Below are 18,429 nucleotides of genomic sequence, written 5' to 3'. Positions count from 1 at the left end.
ATAGGACTGAAAAATTACTTGGGTGGGCTGAACTGGAATGACCAGGTAGGTGGTGATGATTGCCGATATGACGTTTTCCAGGGCATAGTTCTAGCTGCTCAGACAACTTATGTTCCAAATAAGGAAATCAGATCAAGCAAAAATGATCCTAAATGGATGAACAATAGATTAAAACATCTCATTGGTCAAAAGAGAGGCATATATAGGCAAATCAAAAGAGGAGAGGTGCAGTTAAGAAATCAATATATTCAGTTAAAGAGAGAAATAAAAAAGGGAATAAGAAAAGCAAAAAGAGATTATGAGGTTAAAGTTGCAAGAGAATCGAAGACTAACCCAAAAGGATTTTTTCAGGTATACAGAAGTAAGATCAGGGACAAGATAGGCCCACTCAAAAGTTACTCGGGTCAGCTCACTGACAGTGATAAGGAAATGTGTAGAATTTTTAACACATACTTCCTCTCAGTTTTTACTCAGGAAGATACTAGCGATATTCCAGAAATAATAAATTATGTAGAACAGGATGATAATGAACTATGCACGATTAGGGTCACAATTTTTTAGGCAAATTGATAAATTAAAACCTAACAAATCCCAACAAATCCCCAGGCCCTGATGAACTGTATGCAAGGGTTCTAAAGGAATGTAAAGAGGAGCTTAGCAAACCTCTGGCTAATCTTTTCAATATATCGCTACAGACTGGCATGGTGCCAGATAAGTGGAAAATGGCAAATGTGATACCTATTTTCAAAGCAGGTGACAGGTCCTTAGCTTCGAACTATAGACCGATAAGCCTAACCTCCATAGTGGGAAAATTTATGGAATCAATAATTGCCGAGGTAGTTCGTAGCCACCTTGGAAAGCACAAATTAATCAACGAATCTCAGCATGGTTTTACAAAGGGCGTTCCTGCCTTACGAATTTATTAACTTTTTTCACTAAGGTATTTGAGGAGGTAGATCATGGTAATGAATATGATATTGTGTATATGAACTTCAGTAAGGCTTTTGAGAGGGTCCCACATCAGAGACTATTGAGGAAAATTAAGGCACATGGAATAGGAGAAGAAATTTTTTCCTGGATAGAGGCATCGTTGACAAATAGGCAGCAGAGAGTTTGCATAAATGGGGAGAAATCAGAGTGGGGAAGCGTCACGAGAGGTGTTCCACAGGGGTCAGTGTTGGGCCCCCTGTTGTTCACAATCTACATAAACGACATTGTTGAGGGCATAAAGAGCGACATAAGCAAGTTTGCCGATGACACCAAAATAGACCGTCGAATTCATTCTGACGAGAACATTAGAGCACTCCAAGAAGATTTGAATAGACTGATGCAGTGGTCGGAGAAGTGGCAGATGCAGTTTAATATAGACAAATGCAAAGTTCTAAATGTTGGACAGGAAAATAACCATGCCACATATAAACTAAATAATGTCGATCTTAATATTACGGATTGCGAAAAAGATTTAGGAGTCCTGGTTTGCAGTAATCTAAAACCAAGACAACAGTGCATAAGTGTTCGCAATAAAGGTAACAGAATCCTTGGCTTCATATCAAGAAGCATAAATAATAGGAGTCCTCAGGTTGTTCTTCAACTGTTTATATCCTTGGTTAGACCTCACTTGAAAGGCGTAGAATTAGGGGGGATATGATTGAGGTGTATAAATGGAAGACACTGATAAATAAAGGGGATGTAAATAACGTGCTGAAAATATCTAGAATAGACAGGACTCGTAGCAATGGTTTCAAGTTGGAAAAATTGAGATTCAGGAAGGATATAGGAAAGTACTGGTTTGGTAATAGTGTTGTGGATGAGTGGAACAAACTCCCAAGTACAGTTATTGAGGCTAAAACGTTGTGTAGTTTTAAAAATAGGTTAGATAAATACATGAGTGGGTGTGGGTGGGTGTGAGTTGGACCTGATTAGCTTGTCCTACTAGGTCAGTTGTCGTGTTCCTTCCTTAAGTGAATGTGACCTGCCCTGACTAGGTTGGGGCATTGGCTTAAGCCTTTAGGAGACTTGGACCTGCCTCGCATGGGCCCGTAGGCCTGCTGCAGTGTTCCTTCTTTCTTATGTTCTTATGCTCTTAACTTCACTCTGGCTGTACCCTTCTCCAGAACATCACTCCATCTGAGATCATATATACCCAGGATGACTCGAGTATGGAACACATTCGTACAGCATATTGGTGGCCCGGTGGCCTGGTGGCTAAAGCTCCCGCTTCACACACGGAGGGCCCGGGTTCGATTCCCGGCGGGTGGAAACATTTCGACACGTTTCCTTACACCTGTTGTCCTGTTCACCGAGCAGCAAAGCAAATAGGCACCTGGGTGTTAGTCGACTGGTGTGGGTCGCATCCTGGGGGACAAGATTAAGGACCCCAATGGAAATAAGTTAAACAGTCCTCGATGACGCACTGACTTTCTTGGGTTATCCTGGGTGGCTAACCCTCCGGGGTTAAAAATCCGAACGAAATCTTATCTTAACGTCAGTTGATCAAATGAAAATGCTGGCCCACAGATGGCTCCAACTTCATCTTGTTCCCTACTTGTATGTCTCATAACAATAAAAATGCTTTCAAATGAGCTGATGTATGTAACAGCTCTTAGCTTGTCAATAAAGTTAGGAATCCTTAACCTGTAAATAGCTTGTCAATAAAGCTAGGGATCCTTAACCTTGTCAAACCCTGTGTAAAAAAAAAAAATACGGGGAGGAGGGTAGAGGTGATAGAGAGAGAGAGAGAGAGAGAGAGAGAGAGAGAGAGAGAAGATAGGGAGGTAAGGAGGTGATACGGGGGGAGGACGGTAGAGGTGAGAGAGAGGATAAGGTACAGATGGGTTAGCGAGTCTGGGAATTCTTGAGATTGCTGAGGTAATCCGTTGGTTGAGATAATAAGCATTACGTTCATATGTTACTGCCACAGTGGTCTGCTTCATACAGCTGCTGATACCACCACCACAGGGGACTTTATAAGTGTTGGTGGAGGTGGGTACAAGGTTGTCTCTACAACTATACTGCTAAGTTTATATATATATATATATATATATATATATATATGTATATATATTTATATATATGTATAATTTATATATATATATATATATATGTATATATATATGTATATATATATATATATATGTATATATATATATATATATATATATGTATATATATATGTATATATATATATATATATATGTATATATATATATATATATGTATATATATATATATATGTATATATATATATGTATATATATATATATCTATATATATATGTATATATATATATATATATATATATATATATATATATATATATATATATATATATATATACATACATATATGCGCAGAACAACCAGTGTGAATAAATAGTAAAATTCCAAGCGCTTTCGTGACTTCTCACATTATCAAAATCTATATAGTTCCAATATATATATATATATATATATATATATATATATATATATATATATATATATATATATATATATATATATATATATATATATATATATATATATATATATATAGTATATATTTGTCCTAGGCTCATGCCGATGAGACACTAGGCCTATGTGTGTTAGTTATGTGTGTGTGTCTGTGTGTGCGTGTACACTCGGTGGCTATTTTTTTTTTTAGGTACACCTTTCTAGTACTGGGTAGGGCCCCCGTTTTCCCCCGAGAACAGCCTGAATTCTTTGTGGCATGGATTCAACAACTTGCTGGAAGCATTTCTTAGAGATCCTGGTCCATGTTGACATGATACCATCACACAGTTCCTACAGATTTGTCGGCTACACATTCATGCTACGAATCTATCGTTCTACCATATACCAAAGGTTTACACCTAATTCAGAGACCTCCATCTGCATGTCACAACAAAAATCGCGGTTCGTCATATCAGGCGACCTTTTTCCAATCTACAACTGTTCAGTTTTGGTGATCCTCTACCAAGTATAGTTCAGTTTTTTGTTCGTAACTGACGGGAGCGGAACCCAGCGTGTGCGTTCAGAGATGCTCTTCTGCATACCACTGTTGTAACGTGTTGTTATTTGAGTTACTCTGAGCTTCCTGTCAGCCTGAAGCAGTCTGGCTATTCTCCTCTGATCTCTCTCATTATCAAGGTGTTTTCGCCCACAGAACTACTGCTCCCTGAATGTTTGGTGTTTTTCACACCATTTTCTGTAAACTCGAGTGATTGTTGTGCTGAAAATTCCAGGAAATCAGTTTGAGATATTCAGACCACCCCGTCTGGCACCAACAATTATTCCATGGTCAAAGTTACTTCGATCACATTTCTTTCCCATTCTGATGTTCGGTCTAAACAACAACTGAACCTCTGGACCATGTTTACATGCATGTAGGCTGCCAGCAGCACTGGCTACGAGGTATTATACAGAACGAAACGTTGTCACAGTGTACTAGTTTGTGCTCCACCTGTGCCTTTTCTTTAATTCAGAGACTGTTTTGTGTATAAAATGATTTAATGTACCGGCAGTGTGATGACACAATAAGCAGGTTATAGTATTTTGTTAGGAGACGTATCGTACGCCAGGTACTTTATCAACTAAAGTTGCTGAGTTGATAAATCCCTGGCGGACGAAACGTCTACTAAAATACCATAAGCCGTACATTAAGTCGTAATCATCAGAGACCTCTTATCAAAGGCCTTACCTAATATTAATGGCATAAACTTTTAGCTTTCAGTAATGCTTCACTGGACAAATTCCCCATTCAGTAATTTCTTTATCTGGGTGAGTTGAGGATGTGATACTATGTACACTACCATTGCATCTTTTCCTTCACTTTAAGCTTACATATCTCATCTCATTACAACAAATTTATCTTAATACATTATTATGCGTGAACCTGTTACACTGACCTTCATGCAAATTGACCTGTCTACACATTGGAAGTGTTTAAAAACGGTTTATAATGCCTAATATTCTTTCAAAAGCCACGAATTGACATTTTTTTTTTTTTTTGGGGGGGGGGGAGAAGATACATAGAGTTCCTGGTTAATGCTTTCAATAAATAGTCTTCTCTTTAGAGACGGAAACATATTTGAAGGAGCCAAAGACGGAATACATAACAGCATCAAAGAAATGATGAGAATCAGAAGCCAGGACCCAAATTAAGAGCGTTGTAGGATACACAGAACGCTGCACCAGAAACATTATACTGTGCACATGCTTATTAAAACTAACATGCATTTAATAAGTCTTTATGCAGATACAGTGAGTTTAGCAACAGTATTATGCTATAAAAATTATTGCATAAAGCACTAGGTTTCTAAGTATCACCGAGGTCTCAACAGACATTTCTGGGATTATAAATCTCATTCCAGGTGCTAAAAGCCCGAACCTTGGATCATACGATTAAAATGTGTATTCCAGGTCAGCGGAATGCTACAGGGAAGAGTAAAATTACCAGTTATCCGTGGTTGAGGCGGATGTGCCTAGGCTTCAGTAGTATAACATGACCAACAATATTGTTCAGCGCATTAGGACAGTGCTAAACCTAGTAATCAGCTGGTATAAAGAAAAAAGTGCCAACCATGGCGTTCAGCTAGTTTAACTAAAATTTGTCACCCACAAGGTTCAGCTGATGTAAGTAGAGCAGTGCCAACCATGGCATTCATTAGTGTAAAGGCATCCATTTTATGGCAGTCACAGTAGTCACTAATGGGAGCAGTGCCAGCCATGAAATTTGGAAAGTGTGAGTTTCATCTAGTGTGCAGAGAAGAGTGCCACTGTTCACCTGAGTGGCAGGAACAGTGCCACCCAGGAAATATGATCCGGAAAATAAGCAGGGCCCCCACAAGGGAAGGCGGAGCTGCACATTCCGGGTTTCTTCAATTTTCTTTGTTGCTTCCTCAAAACGCTGTTAGATTACTTATACATGTCAAGTTTCTTTGTGTGTGTTTGCACTAACCTATATGTAGATGCAGGGGTCGACTCATAGCTCCTGGCAGTGTGTGTGTGTGTGTGTGTGTGCGTATGTTTGTATGTGTACTCACCTATTTGTGGTTGCAGGGCTTGAGTCATAGCTCCTGGACTCGCCTCTTCGCTGATCACTACTAGGTTTATACTCTCCCTGCTCCATGAGCTTTATCGTGTCCTCTTAAAGCTTTCTGTGTATGGATCCTGCCTCCACTACATCACTGCACATTGTTCCACTTCCGGATAACTCTGAAGATATACTTCCTAACATCCCTGCGACTCATCTGAGTTTTCAACTTTTCAACAGTTGTGACCCCTTGTTGCTGTGTCCCATCTCTGAAACATCCTGTCCGTATCCACCTTGTCACTTCCTCTCAGTATTTTATATGTCGTTATCATGTTGTCCCCATCCTTCCTGTCCTCTAGAGTCGTTAGGTTGATATCCCTTAACTTCTCGTAAGACATACCCCTCAGCTCCCGGGACTAGTCTTGTTGCAAACCTTTACAGTTTCTTAAATTTCTTAACGTACTTGACCAGGCGTGGGTTCCATATTGGTGTTGCATACTTGTTTATGGGCCTGACGTACATGGTGTGCAGTGTCTTGAATGACTCCTTACTCAAGTGTCAAAACGCTGTTCTTAGGTTTGCCAGGCGCTCATATGCTGCAACAGTTATTTGGTTGATGTGCGCCTCAGGAGATGTGCTCAGTATGTTACTGACCTGAAGATCCTTTTGCTTGAATGAGGTTTGCAGCCTTTGACCTCCCTAACATGTACTCCGTCTGCCGTCTTCTTTGCCCTTCCCCAATCTTCATGACTTTGCACTTAAACTCCTGGAGCCAGTTGTTGGACTATGCTTGCAGCCTGTCCTGATCCCTTTGTAGTCCTACCTGATTTTCATCCGTTTGAATTCTCCTCATTAGCTTCACATCGTCTGTAAACAAGGACACTTCTGAATCTATCCCTTCCATCTTGTCATTCACATAAACCAGAAACAGCACCGGTCCTAGGACTGACCCCTGTGGAAGCCCGCTCGTCACAGGCGCCAAGTCTTTGACACCTCAACACGTACCATCACTCGTTGCCTTCCTGTGTGTGTACTCGCATCATTGTGGTTGCAGAAGTCGAGTAACAGCTCCTGGTCCTATATGTGTGTGTGTATTTTATAGCAACTTGTTCTCTAATTAGAGGGTGCATATTCTTCCAATTTTTCGTTCGTGCATTTCTGCCCGAATTAACATAGAATCAAAATTTACCATTTATTCTCGGTTTCTTCAGGTTTAGTTATTCTAGGTTAACATATATTTACCTAGATTTACGTTTAACTAGCAGTAGAGAAATTAATACAAAACTACCCAACGTGGATGACAAGAAGATGACGGGTTGGATAATGAGAACTTTCAAGGCAAAGTAAATAGTGCCAAAAGTGACACTTTTCAAATCACTTTTGCTCTCATTTGGAATATTGTTCAGCGTTAACGGCCTCGTTCAGGGTAGGAGAGAGAGATCAGAGCTGGAACAGATATAGAGATCGTTTACGTCCTACATAGAACCCGTAAAGCATTTATATTACTGGGAAGGCGTTAAAATCTTAAATTTGCACTCCCTGGAGCGGACGAGAGATACATGATAATATATATCTGAAAAGTACTTTAAGGTTGTGTCCCAAACCTGCACAGTGCCATAACATACTGGAGTGAGAAATATGGCAGGAGGTGGAAATAAATGATGTAAAATACCGACACAATGGAAATATAAACACATATGCAGTATAATGTGATCTGTTTGTGACTTGAAAAAAAACATTGTGTGGGCGAAACGTTGTCAATAAAGGATCACATTATATTGCACATGTGTTTATATTTCCATGGCAGGAAGTGCAAAATAAACCCAATGATAAGCAGGGGTGCAGTGGGCATAATAAGGGAACGCTGTATCAACGTCCGTGGCCCTGGACTAATAAACATCTTACCAGAAGATATCAGAAACACTTCTGGGATAAGTGTAGAACTCCTGGAGAGGAAACTGGAAAATAAAGTCAGTTGATCAAATGAAAATGCTGGCCCACAGATGGCTCCAACTTCATCCTGTTCCCTACTTGTATGTCTCATAACAATAAAAATGCTTTCAAATGAGCTGATGTATGTAACAGCTCTTAGATTGCCAATAAAGTTAGAAATCCTTAACCTGTAAATAGCTTGTCAATAAAGCTAGGGATCCTTAACCTTGTCAAACCCTGTGTAAAAAAAAAAATGCTTCACTGCCAGATCAATCAGACTGTGATGCAGTTGTGGGTCACCTGGCCACCAGCAGCAACAGCCTGGTTGACCGATCAAACACCAGACGAGCCTGGCCCAAGACCGGGCTCTGGGAGTAGAAAAACTCTGGGAACTCGTCTGAGGTATCAAAGGTAGGACCAACTCGTACTCAACTGCTGGGGAGTTTCTTTTGTTCATCTACGTCTGTTGCTAAAAAGTTTTTGTTCTCCTGACGCCACGTTCAGTATGACGTAGCCCTCACCTGAAGAGGTTTTTTTTTCTTTCTCCCTATAGAAACATATTTCTTCATCACTTTGTGTAGCTACTGAAGAGGACTTCAGTTGTGGTCGAAATATACTAACCAACTTTATTTATTATGTTTGTCTGTGTGTTATTAGCAGTGACTGGTGTTTATTATATATTTTTAATATGTTCCTAGTTGTCAGAGACTGGGAAATGGGAGGTAATCAAGTTTGATTCAAGGGAAGGCTAGCTCAGATTCCCTTGGATCAAGATTCTTTCTATAGCATTAAAGCACCATCTCCCTTTAACGGGAAAAAATAAGGTTTAAGTTATCGTGTCATTCCCTTCTGCCTTCATCTTGTGCACATTTTAGAATTGTGTGTACCTGACGCATTCCCGTATGTACATGCAGGGGCCCCGTGTGTACATCATGCCAAACCCCATATATACATCATGCCACACCCTGTATGTACATCATGCCACACCCTGTATGTACATCATGCCAGGCATTCGTGTGTACGTAATGCCAGGAACCCGTGTGTACATCATGCCAAGCACCCGTGTGTACACCATGCCAGGCACCCGTGTGTACATCATGACATTCTCCGTGTTTACATCATGTTAGGTTCTGTGTTACATCATGTCAGGCACCGTGTGGACGTATTGTCACCTGTGGACGGTTCAGATAGGTTGGCCAGGACGGTTCTTGGCTCGGGTTTTCTCCATATTGTGACCCGGCATGTGTGGACGGCCTGACAAATCCCCTACAAATGCTCCTTTCTGCTGTTACTTTACGTAAAGTTTACATTTTTCTTACGTCGCATTAGTTGTCATTTTGTTTACAAATGTGCAGGGTGTCCCATGAGTATAGAAGAATAGTGTCAGTGGATAGGACGTCAAGGGGTCTCACTGGATTTTTATCTCTGGTTGCATGAAGGCGCTGGTTTACGCACATCACTGACGCATGTAACACTATCACTCCTAATACCACTAAGTGCGAGTTCGTTGACTGGATATCTTAACAATATTCAAGTATTAGTAATAATGGTAGACACACTGAACACGTTCTACGGATAAAGGTTTTGTTATTGCCTTTCTTTTCAGTTTCCCCTCTGGTTCCAAACTTGTGGGACACCCTGTACCAAATTGCTTTCTTCTCTTGATATAGAGAAAAAGTATAAAATAAATAATGCTAGTTATTTAAATAGGGTGTGATTTTTTTTTAACGTGAGAGAATATTCAGCAATTTAATGAAAGAATGACATATAGTGAAGGATAGGGCGATAGTCACGCTACTAAGTGAACTAATGTAATCATCAAGCAGTGACTCCAGGTGATAGTCACCAGGCCATGACTGTTAGTGATACTCACACCGATGTCGAGTGCGTATGGTTTTTGTTCAGCTTTCCACTTTAATGTATACCAGAATTACGACTCATTAAAATATTTACTCCGTTTTTTCTACGACACTGTTACCCTGTGACGCCAAGCGGTGTGTGCCGACATAATGGCAGAACTTTGCAGTGCGAGGGTTGTTTCCGGTGGCTATAGGAGCGTTGTTGATGTGACGTCAGTGTATAACATCCCGAGGGGAGGAAGCGTTGTTTATGATGTGACGTCAACGTACAACATCCCGAGGGTAAGGGAAGGAAGCGTCGTTGATGTGACGTCAATGTTCATCCAAGGAGGAAGGAAGTTTTGTTGATGTAACGTCTTTGTGCAACATTCTGGGAAGGTAAGAATTATTGTTAATCTGACATTAATGTCCAGCATCTCGGAGGAGGATAACAGGATAGCCGAGACGAATGGGAAGGGACCAAGACGTCGATCACGGTCATATTGACGAAGAGAATGCTCGCAGGAGCGGCGGGAGCTGCTGGGTACAGGAGCGAAGGAAATGAGATACACAAGAGATGTCTAAAAGTGGGAGATGGGAGGGAGGTGTCACTAAATGGTTGACAGAGAAGGGGTACTGACAAATGGGGTAGACATATGTAAGAGGTTTTTATAAAGTTATGGGCCTACGCCCATAGCAAGAGTGATAAACAAATGACAGGCACATAAGGGTAATTTATTTTTAACACGTGACTTGGTGTACGAGTGTGGCTACCCTGGCCTGCATCACCAAGTTACAAGGTGAGACGAAAACTATGCTCGGCTACCACAAAGATGGTGCAGAAATATGAGTAGGCAGGAGTAGCAAAGTGGTTGGCAGAGCGGCGGCGGCGGGGCCGGCAGCGGTGGCGGAGGCCATTATAGGAACTAATTATCTGAAGTGGACGAAGAGAATCCTCGATAACATATAGTGGGAAAATATTAGCAGAAGGAAGAGAGAGAGACGCCATTTGAATATTAAGAAAATTGAGACCCGCATTGAAGACCAGAAACATGGAGAGCGAAACTTTTAGAAGCGGTAACTTTCCCGAGTCAACATTTGGAGGAAAGTGGCACAGAAGAGCTTACAAATATGCGATGAGCCACAAAAGTTGTAGAGAACATAAGAAACAGAGGAGCACTGTTATACGTCTACTCACCTGGTCTACACGGTTCCTACTCAAACTCAACCACTCCCACATTTACAGAGGTACGACGGAAGTGGATATTGTTAAGTGTTCCACCAATTCAGCAGCACAACGATGGGTGAAGCTGTTTTTGTTAATGAAAATTTTATTTGCGTGCGCCAGAGGATGGGTGGGTTATGGGTTGTGGGATGTGGAAGGTGGGGAATATAGTCGTTTACACTACGAGTGGGGGTGTCCAGTCATGAGGGGAGAGAGAGAGAGAGAGAGAGAGAGAGAGAGAGAGAGAGAGAGAGAGAGAGAATGGGCGCGATGGGCGGCCTGGGAGATGCGAGAGGCAAACAGCATTCAAGAGCGAGAACGAACGTTTTTCTTATTAACATGAATGTTAAGCTAATGCTCTAAAGTCTAAGAGTCTAGACCTTTGGCCAAACATATTGGTTGGCTGTTGTTATTATTGATGTTTGTCTACACATCGAGAGGTGTTTGATGAGAGTTGTGATTTATCTCTCGGGCCCGACTCTTAATCCTCTCTTGAGTAGTATGTACTTAAAAAAAAGGAGTATATAGGTTTTCTTGTGTGGGTGTGAGTGGGCGGGCGGATATGTATATTTGTTTACTCTGCGATAAGTGTGTGTGTCCACACACGATACGTGAACATAAGCAGGTGCGTGAACCTAAGCAGGTGCGTATGCAAATGAATGTACGCTTGACCTCCCCAAGACATCTGGTAGTGTGCAGGTGGCTTCACGTGTCTCATGTAGCGGTGGTGGCCGGCTCTTGCAAGTGCCAAGTACTCAGAATTTTAGAAGTGGATAAGCAAGTTGTGTTGGCCAACCGTCGTAGTGTGAGTGTGAGCCAACCTCTGTTGCAGTTGTATTGACCAATCTGCTGACGTTATAGAATAATAGCAATACATTGGTAAACTATCAGTTATAAAAAATCGGTGATGATAATCTTTGAGGGACCTGGTTTCTCTAAACTGAAATATTGCTGTTATTAACAGCGCCTTTTAATGAAGGCTAAACTGCAGATCTGGAGAATGTACAGAGAATATTTACTGTCCGTATATATCCAACTTGTCGTTTTTTAAACCATTTATCACACGTATATATCCAGTCAAGAACCTAAATTACTGAGAATGCCTGAAGTTTTTCACTTGTGGCTATTGTATACTTCTCTGCATCTGAAGTTAGTTAAGAACGTGCAAGTCGAAGAGTTTGTGGGAAAAGCAGTACTGTAAGGTGGGTTCAATGTGCATGTTGCAGTGGATACTTCGTCATCATCTCGAGTAATGAGGTACATGCTATTCATTATCATCGTCACCATATTCACCAATCTGTTATTGATCATGATGAGCCGCTGAGTTCTCCCTGGTGACGCCAGAAGTCTGCATCGTCACAGTAGCCCAGGCAGCGGCTCCTTACATCGTGGAAAAATGAGAAGTATATACATTCTGGCTTTTTTCTAAGCTGTGTGGCTCTTACAAAGGTTGATAAAAATGCGAGTGGAACACACAGTATGGTGTGTGAGGTCACGCTGGGTAATGCGTCAGTTGTTCTCCCCAGAGACGCTGTTCAACTGCTGCCTTGTACTACCTTACTGACACATAACAAGTTTTACTACTTCCTCTTTCGTTTCCTTTTTTTCCTCTTCCTCCTTCCTCATCTTTACTTCATCTTTCTGTTACCTCCTCATTTCTTCTCTTTGTCTTTTTCCTTTCTTTTTCGTCCTCTCTTTTTTCTTCACTTTCATCTTACTGCTTTCTTTCGTTACTTCCTTCTCTTCCACCTCCATCAAGGTGACTGAGGATGGGTGGGAAAGTGGATGAGTGGATAGTAGTACTGTGGGAAGAGGTTGATGGATGCCATGTTCGGGTTTCTTTTCAATAACATAATTTGCAAATCAGTTCGTAAATTGCAATTTCGCCATCTTCCTCTCCATAACTTATACAGTTAAAAAAATTATGCATTTTTTGCATTTTTTTTATTTTGCATCAAAATTTACCTAGCAGTCTAAGTTAACTAAGTTCAGATTTATGTAATATAGTATTGTTAAATTAACATAACTTGTCTAATAATTTTCATGACTATAATTGTTTAAATTTGGGAAAGAGACAATTCTTCAGGTAGCTCGAAATTTTTTTTGATCATTAGTTATTTCATAAATCTTCAAGATTTCTTCATCTATGAACTCGGGGCTGCAAATTAAAATTTTACTGATAATTTTCAACAAAATAATTCACTGCCTCTTCTACATGTTTCAGTTATTAAGGGGAACTATGATTTTAAATTTTAAATTTATAGAAAACCAACAAATAACTCTTATGTGCACTATTGTTACTAGTGTTAAACTTTCTGTATTCTCGTCAATGTTTTTGAGAGTTTTGCGTATTCGCAGCCCAGAGTTCACAAATGAAGAAATTTTGAAGATTTATGAAATAACTAATGATCTAATATACCCCAAACAATTGACAAATCTTTTAAAATTGCTAGAAATACTTTTTACAAGTCAAAAAGGACAACCAGCCTTACTCAGCTAAAACTATGTTGATTCTCCTTTACCACGAAAACTTTCTTGATATAACTTTCTCTACTTAAGAATTTTAATAACAAGGTTGTATTTAAAATTCTTGATACAGTAAAAAAAAATTGATAAAAAATTCTCCCCAAAATGCTGACGGTTGTGTCTACAAGATTCCCTGTAAAAAAAAATGATAGTTATTACAGTCAAACTTGTAAAAGTCTTGAACTAAGATTACAACAACATAAATATAACATTAGAAGTGGATAAGATTCTAATGCTATGTTTATTCATGTGAGAGATTTTAACCATCAAATTTATTTTCAAAAGGCCGAGACAATTATATCAAGCAGGTTCATGGTCGAAAGAAATACAATAGAATCAAGTTTCTTAAAAAAAATTGAAATTAATATGAATATTGCTTTAGGATTATACAAACTGGATTCATTTATAATTAATAAAATTTGGGAAGAATTTAAGATACATTAGACAAGTTAAAATGTTAAAGCTTGGGTAGAGTAGAAGCTTTAACAGGACCTTGACTACCTGTCTGCATTATCATAAAAAGATCAGATGTTGTTAGTAGCGAGGTGTAACCTCCTTCTTATATGCCTTTCTGTTGATCTTTTTATTTTTACAGTGTTTTGTTAATGCAAGAAATCACAAAAGCGCTTGGAATTTCACTATTTTTTCACAGTGGTTATTCTGAATATGTGCTGATTAAGCCGAATCGTCGAGTTCGGCTTATTCTGCCGAATTAGCAGAATCAATATGTTTTTGTGATGAATCAGCGGAAATAAGTCTGAACATAACGAAAAAATACATATTAATGATTTTAAGTAATATTTAATGAATTTAAATTGACGTATGATATAGCAGAATTTAGCTAAAAAGCAAAGGTACGTCAGTTTAAGTTAGGTTAGGTGAGGTTTCTAAGTTAGGTTTGGTCCTCAAGTAAAAACTTTATATCATTGCCAGTGGGAAAAAAAATGATCTATTATTCTGTAAAGGATTTTTTTTTTAAAGTTTATTTTTAATCGAGTTCGGCTTATTACGCACTATATATGTGCCGTGCCGTATAGGTAAAACTTACTATTTTGGCTTGAGTAGCAACGCTCTTCTTGCCGAATAAGGCAAGCGAAACTTGTGTATGCAATAATTTCTTCTGGGCATGGGAATGACAGAATCTTAGCAACTTTCCAGCAGTTCTAAGTAATGTGGCTCATCATATGTTATAGTGGCAGGACAATAATATTAATATCCCATTGTATCCATGATTTAAATTCTGTAAAGTGTTTCCTTTTTTTTCAGCCCCACCGTTACTGTGCGTTGAAGTGTGAGTGCAGCGATCACTGGCTCCTGTGAGTGCTTTACAGTTGTCTTTCTGCATTTCTCATTCTGGGTGAATATCATGTCTAGTCTTGCATGTCCATCTCTCCTTGTTATTGTGGGTTCTTTCGCATGTTGGCTCTAGAATTTCTTGTCATTCCATAAACTTTGCTCTAAACATCTGCTTTATAATTTTAGTTTATTTAAAAAAATAAGATATGCCAGCATTGTGTGGTACTCTCATCAATATTTACGTCTACATGGTTATAAATAAAAAAACTAATGTGTTTAACGTACCCATCACATAAGATAGTTTGCCATACATAAGTTTGGGGAATCTGTTAACCTGTATTGTAAACTTTGGATGAATAAAGCAGCTGTCAAGTATTTCGGAAAAGATTAAATATTTGCACATTTAATTCCAGCAGCTCAGGAGTTTCTAAGACTTTTTGAGGTCCTTAGTTTTTATCATTCGTATCTCCATAGCTGAAATCAAATATGATTAGAAGACCTTGTTAGAGCTCTGTTTAAGGGTCTTTTCTTCATGCCTAGGCTACCTTTGTGTCAAGCAAACAACCATTTTTGTGGCTTCCTATGCTAAGTTTCAAGTGTAGCTGTGCTGGTCGTGTGGAAAAAAGACACTTATGATGACCGTAAACATACGGACGATGTTGGACACCTCATGAAATTCGGTGAGACTAAATTAGTGTTAAAGAAGACGATTTAAGGAGGAGAAAATGCATAGAAGCTGCACTAATTGCTGTCCATTAACACTATAAAGCAAAAGTGCGGTAGTTACAGTATCTCAAAATTGCTAGTCAACAGGATATTACCCATTCTAGAAACTGCTGTTACATGATGTCCACAGGTCCCTCTGTAGCCATCCGTCTCACCACCTTAGTTCTACTACTGCTACTACTACCACCACCTCTACCCACCTGACTCCTGCCACTATACTCTTGTTCTTAGTTGTCTCTGTATTAGGACTGAAGAAGTCACTCGTGGCGAAACGTTTCCTTTAATAAATGTCCTGAACTGTACATAAGTGTCTTTTTCCACATCGTGTGGGTATCACCATACCATTTCCTCATTGTCAAGACACTGTGCTGGTGGTGTCCCGTCCTCAGTGTTCAGTTGCTTAAATAATTTGTTCAAAATTTCCATTGCTTGTAGCACATAGCACCTCCACATTCCACTAGTTTACAGTTATTTGTAATATATATATATATATATATATATATATATATATATATATATATATATATATATATATATATATATATATATATATATATTCATTGACGGAGCAATGATCTGGGATAATCTAACGGGCTCTGAAACCAGACCTGCTCCCCCCAACAACTACTAACAATCGCACTGGGATGGTCCAATAGTGGAAAATATAGCCTCAACAATGTTTCAGAGTGTGTCAGGGAAGGATAGAGCCCGCCTCCTGGTAGTGAGAGCCCCTCATGCTGGGGACTTTCTGTTGGCTGTTCCCAACTCCAGCCTTGGCACACGTCTCGACCCACAGACCATCCGCATCGGTGTTGCCCTTCGACTTGCCGCCCCTATTCTCGCCGAACACAGGTGTATTTGTGGCAGTGAAGCAGCAGACCGATTCGGGTACCATGGTCTTGTGTGCCGTAAATCCGAGGGAAAGATTGCAAGACATGAAGAGGTTAATAACATTATCAAGAGGAGCCTCACAACAGCTGGATGCCCAGCAGTAAGGGAGCCACCCCAACTATGCAGATCGATGGCAGCCAGAAGCGTCCAGATGGTATCACCCTTCAAGCCTGGACAGATGGGAAGCAGGTGGTGTGGGACTATACATGTGCATCTACCTTGGCTGATACCTATCTCCAATACACCAGGGAGGAAGGAGGGGCAGCTGCCAGCTTCAGGGAGTCCCAAAAGTCTAGAAAATATGGAGAACTTGCCCATCATTATATGTTTGTTCCCATAGGCTCAGAGACCCTTGGCTCATGGGGAAAGAGTGCATCTAAATTCCTTAAGGAGCTGGGAAAAAGACTCATCAGGGTAACTAGGGATCCCAGGGCAGCTAGTTTTCTGTTCCAGCGGCTCAGTGCGGCTGTTCAAAGGGGTAATGCCTGCTGTATTTTGGGCACACGCCCCAGCTCTGAGGAGCTGGATGAGATTTTCGCCTTATAATCGGTGATACACACGTAACAACATGTACCGTATATGCCACCTTTATATCAATAATGTATCTCTTAAATCTTCTGTACCATATTATGTAATAATATATATATATATATATATATATATATATATATATATATATATATATATATATATATATATATATATATATATATATATATATATTCTAGTGCTCTTTCGGCATTGCATTTATCTTACAAGTGTGGCGATCTTGTTCTCTCAATTGATTATTTTTTCGTATCGATTAGGAATCTTCAAGTAATCACATTTTTTATCTTGATAAATAGCTTAATAAAGCTCCTGGAGAGCGAAACATTGCAACAATAAAATGTCACATTAGTTGCCTTTGTGTCCTTTTACTTTACATATCCGAGAGCATTGTTAGTGTTTTATTTCTTCGTAGTTCATATGTCTGCTGCCAACAGTTTCCAGAAATTTGTCATCAATATTAATGTCCTTTCTAATTTCTCTGCTTAATTAAAAGAACGGACAGAGGAGGAAAGGAGGAGGAAAGGTGCCGGCGAAACGCTCTTAATCCAAGGAATTCGAGCTACCTTCCGCTTTTTCAAACCAGATGTGATTAACCACACACTGTCATTCCATAGTCTGTGTGTGTCCTTGATTACCCACACTCATTCCATAGTCTGTGTGTCCTTGATTACCCACACTGTCATTCCATAGTCTGTGTGTGACCTTCATTACCCACACTGTCATTCCATAGTCTGTGTCCTTGTTTACCCACACTGCCATTCCATAGTCTGTGTCCTTGATTACCCACACTCATTCCATAGTCTGTGTGTGACCTTGATTACCCACACTGCCATTCCATAGTCTGTGTGACCTTGATTATCCACACTCATTCCATAGTCGGTGTGTCCTTGATTACCCACACTGTCATTCCATAGTCTGTGTCCTTGATTACCCACACTCATTCCATAGTCTGTGTGTGACCTTGATTACCCGCACTGTCATTCCATAGTCTGTGTCCTTGATTACCCACACTGTCATTCCATAGTCTGTGTCCTTGATTACCCACACTGTCATTCCATAGTCTGTGTGACCTTGATTACCCACACTATCATTTCATAGTCTATGTGTGACCTTGATTACCCACACTGTCATTCCATAGGCTGTGTCCTTGATTACCCGCATTGTCATTCCATAGTCTGTGTGTGACCTTGATTACCCACACTGTCATTCCATAGTCTGTGTGTGACCTTGATTACCCACACTGTCATTCCATAGTCTGTGTGTGACCTTGATTACCCACACTGTCATTCCATAGTCTGTGTGACCTTGATTACCCACACTGCCATTCCATAGTCTGTGACCTTGATTACCCACACTGTCATTCCATAGTCTGTGTCCTTGATTAACCACACTCATTCCATAGTCTGTGTGTGACCTTGATTACCCGCACTGTCA

At 39.9% G+C, this 18,429-nt stretch overlaps 1 long non-coding RNA gene across 1 annotated transcript in view; it reads left to right on the top strand.

Annotated features, from left to right (window-relative positions):
• Positions 1–17,021, top strand: part of LOC138853038 (uncharacterized) — a 170,316-nt gene extending 153,295 nt beyond the window's left edge. The window contains exons 2-3 of the long non-coding RNA XR_011392284.1: positions 14,800–14,849; positions 16,241–17,021. This is a non-coding gene — a long non-coding RNA (uncharacterized lncRNA). The remainder of the gene's footprint in view (positions 1–14,799; positions 14,850–16,240) is intronic.
• Positions 17,022–18,429: the final 1,408 nt, after the last annotated feature.

This window comes from Cherax quadricarinatus, chromosome 21 (assembly GCF_038502225.1).
Source record: "Cherax quadricarinatus isolate ZL_2023a chromosome 21, ASM3850222v1, whole genome shotgun sequence".
Taxonomy (NCBI): Eukaryota; Metazoa; Arthropoda; class Malacostraca; order Decapoda; family Parastacidae; genus Cherax; species Cherax quadricarinatus.
The sequence above is the reverse complement of the archived record's forward strand: the minus strand, read 5'-3'. Positions and strand labels throughout refer to the sequence as shown.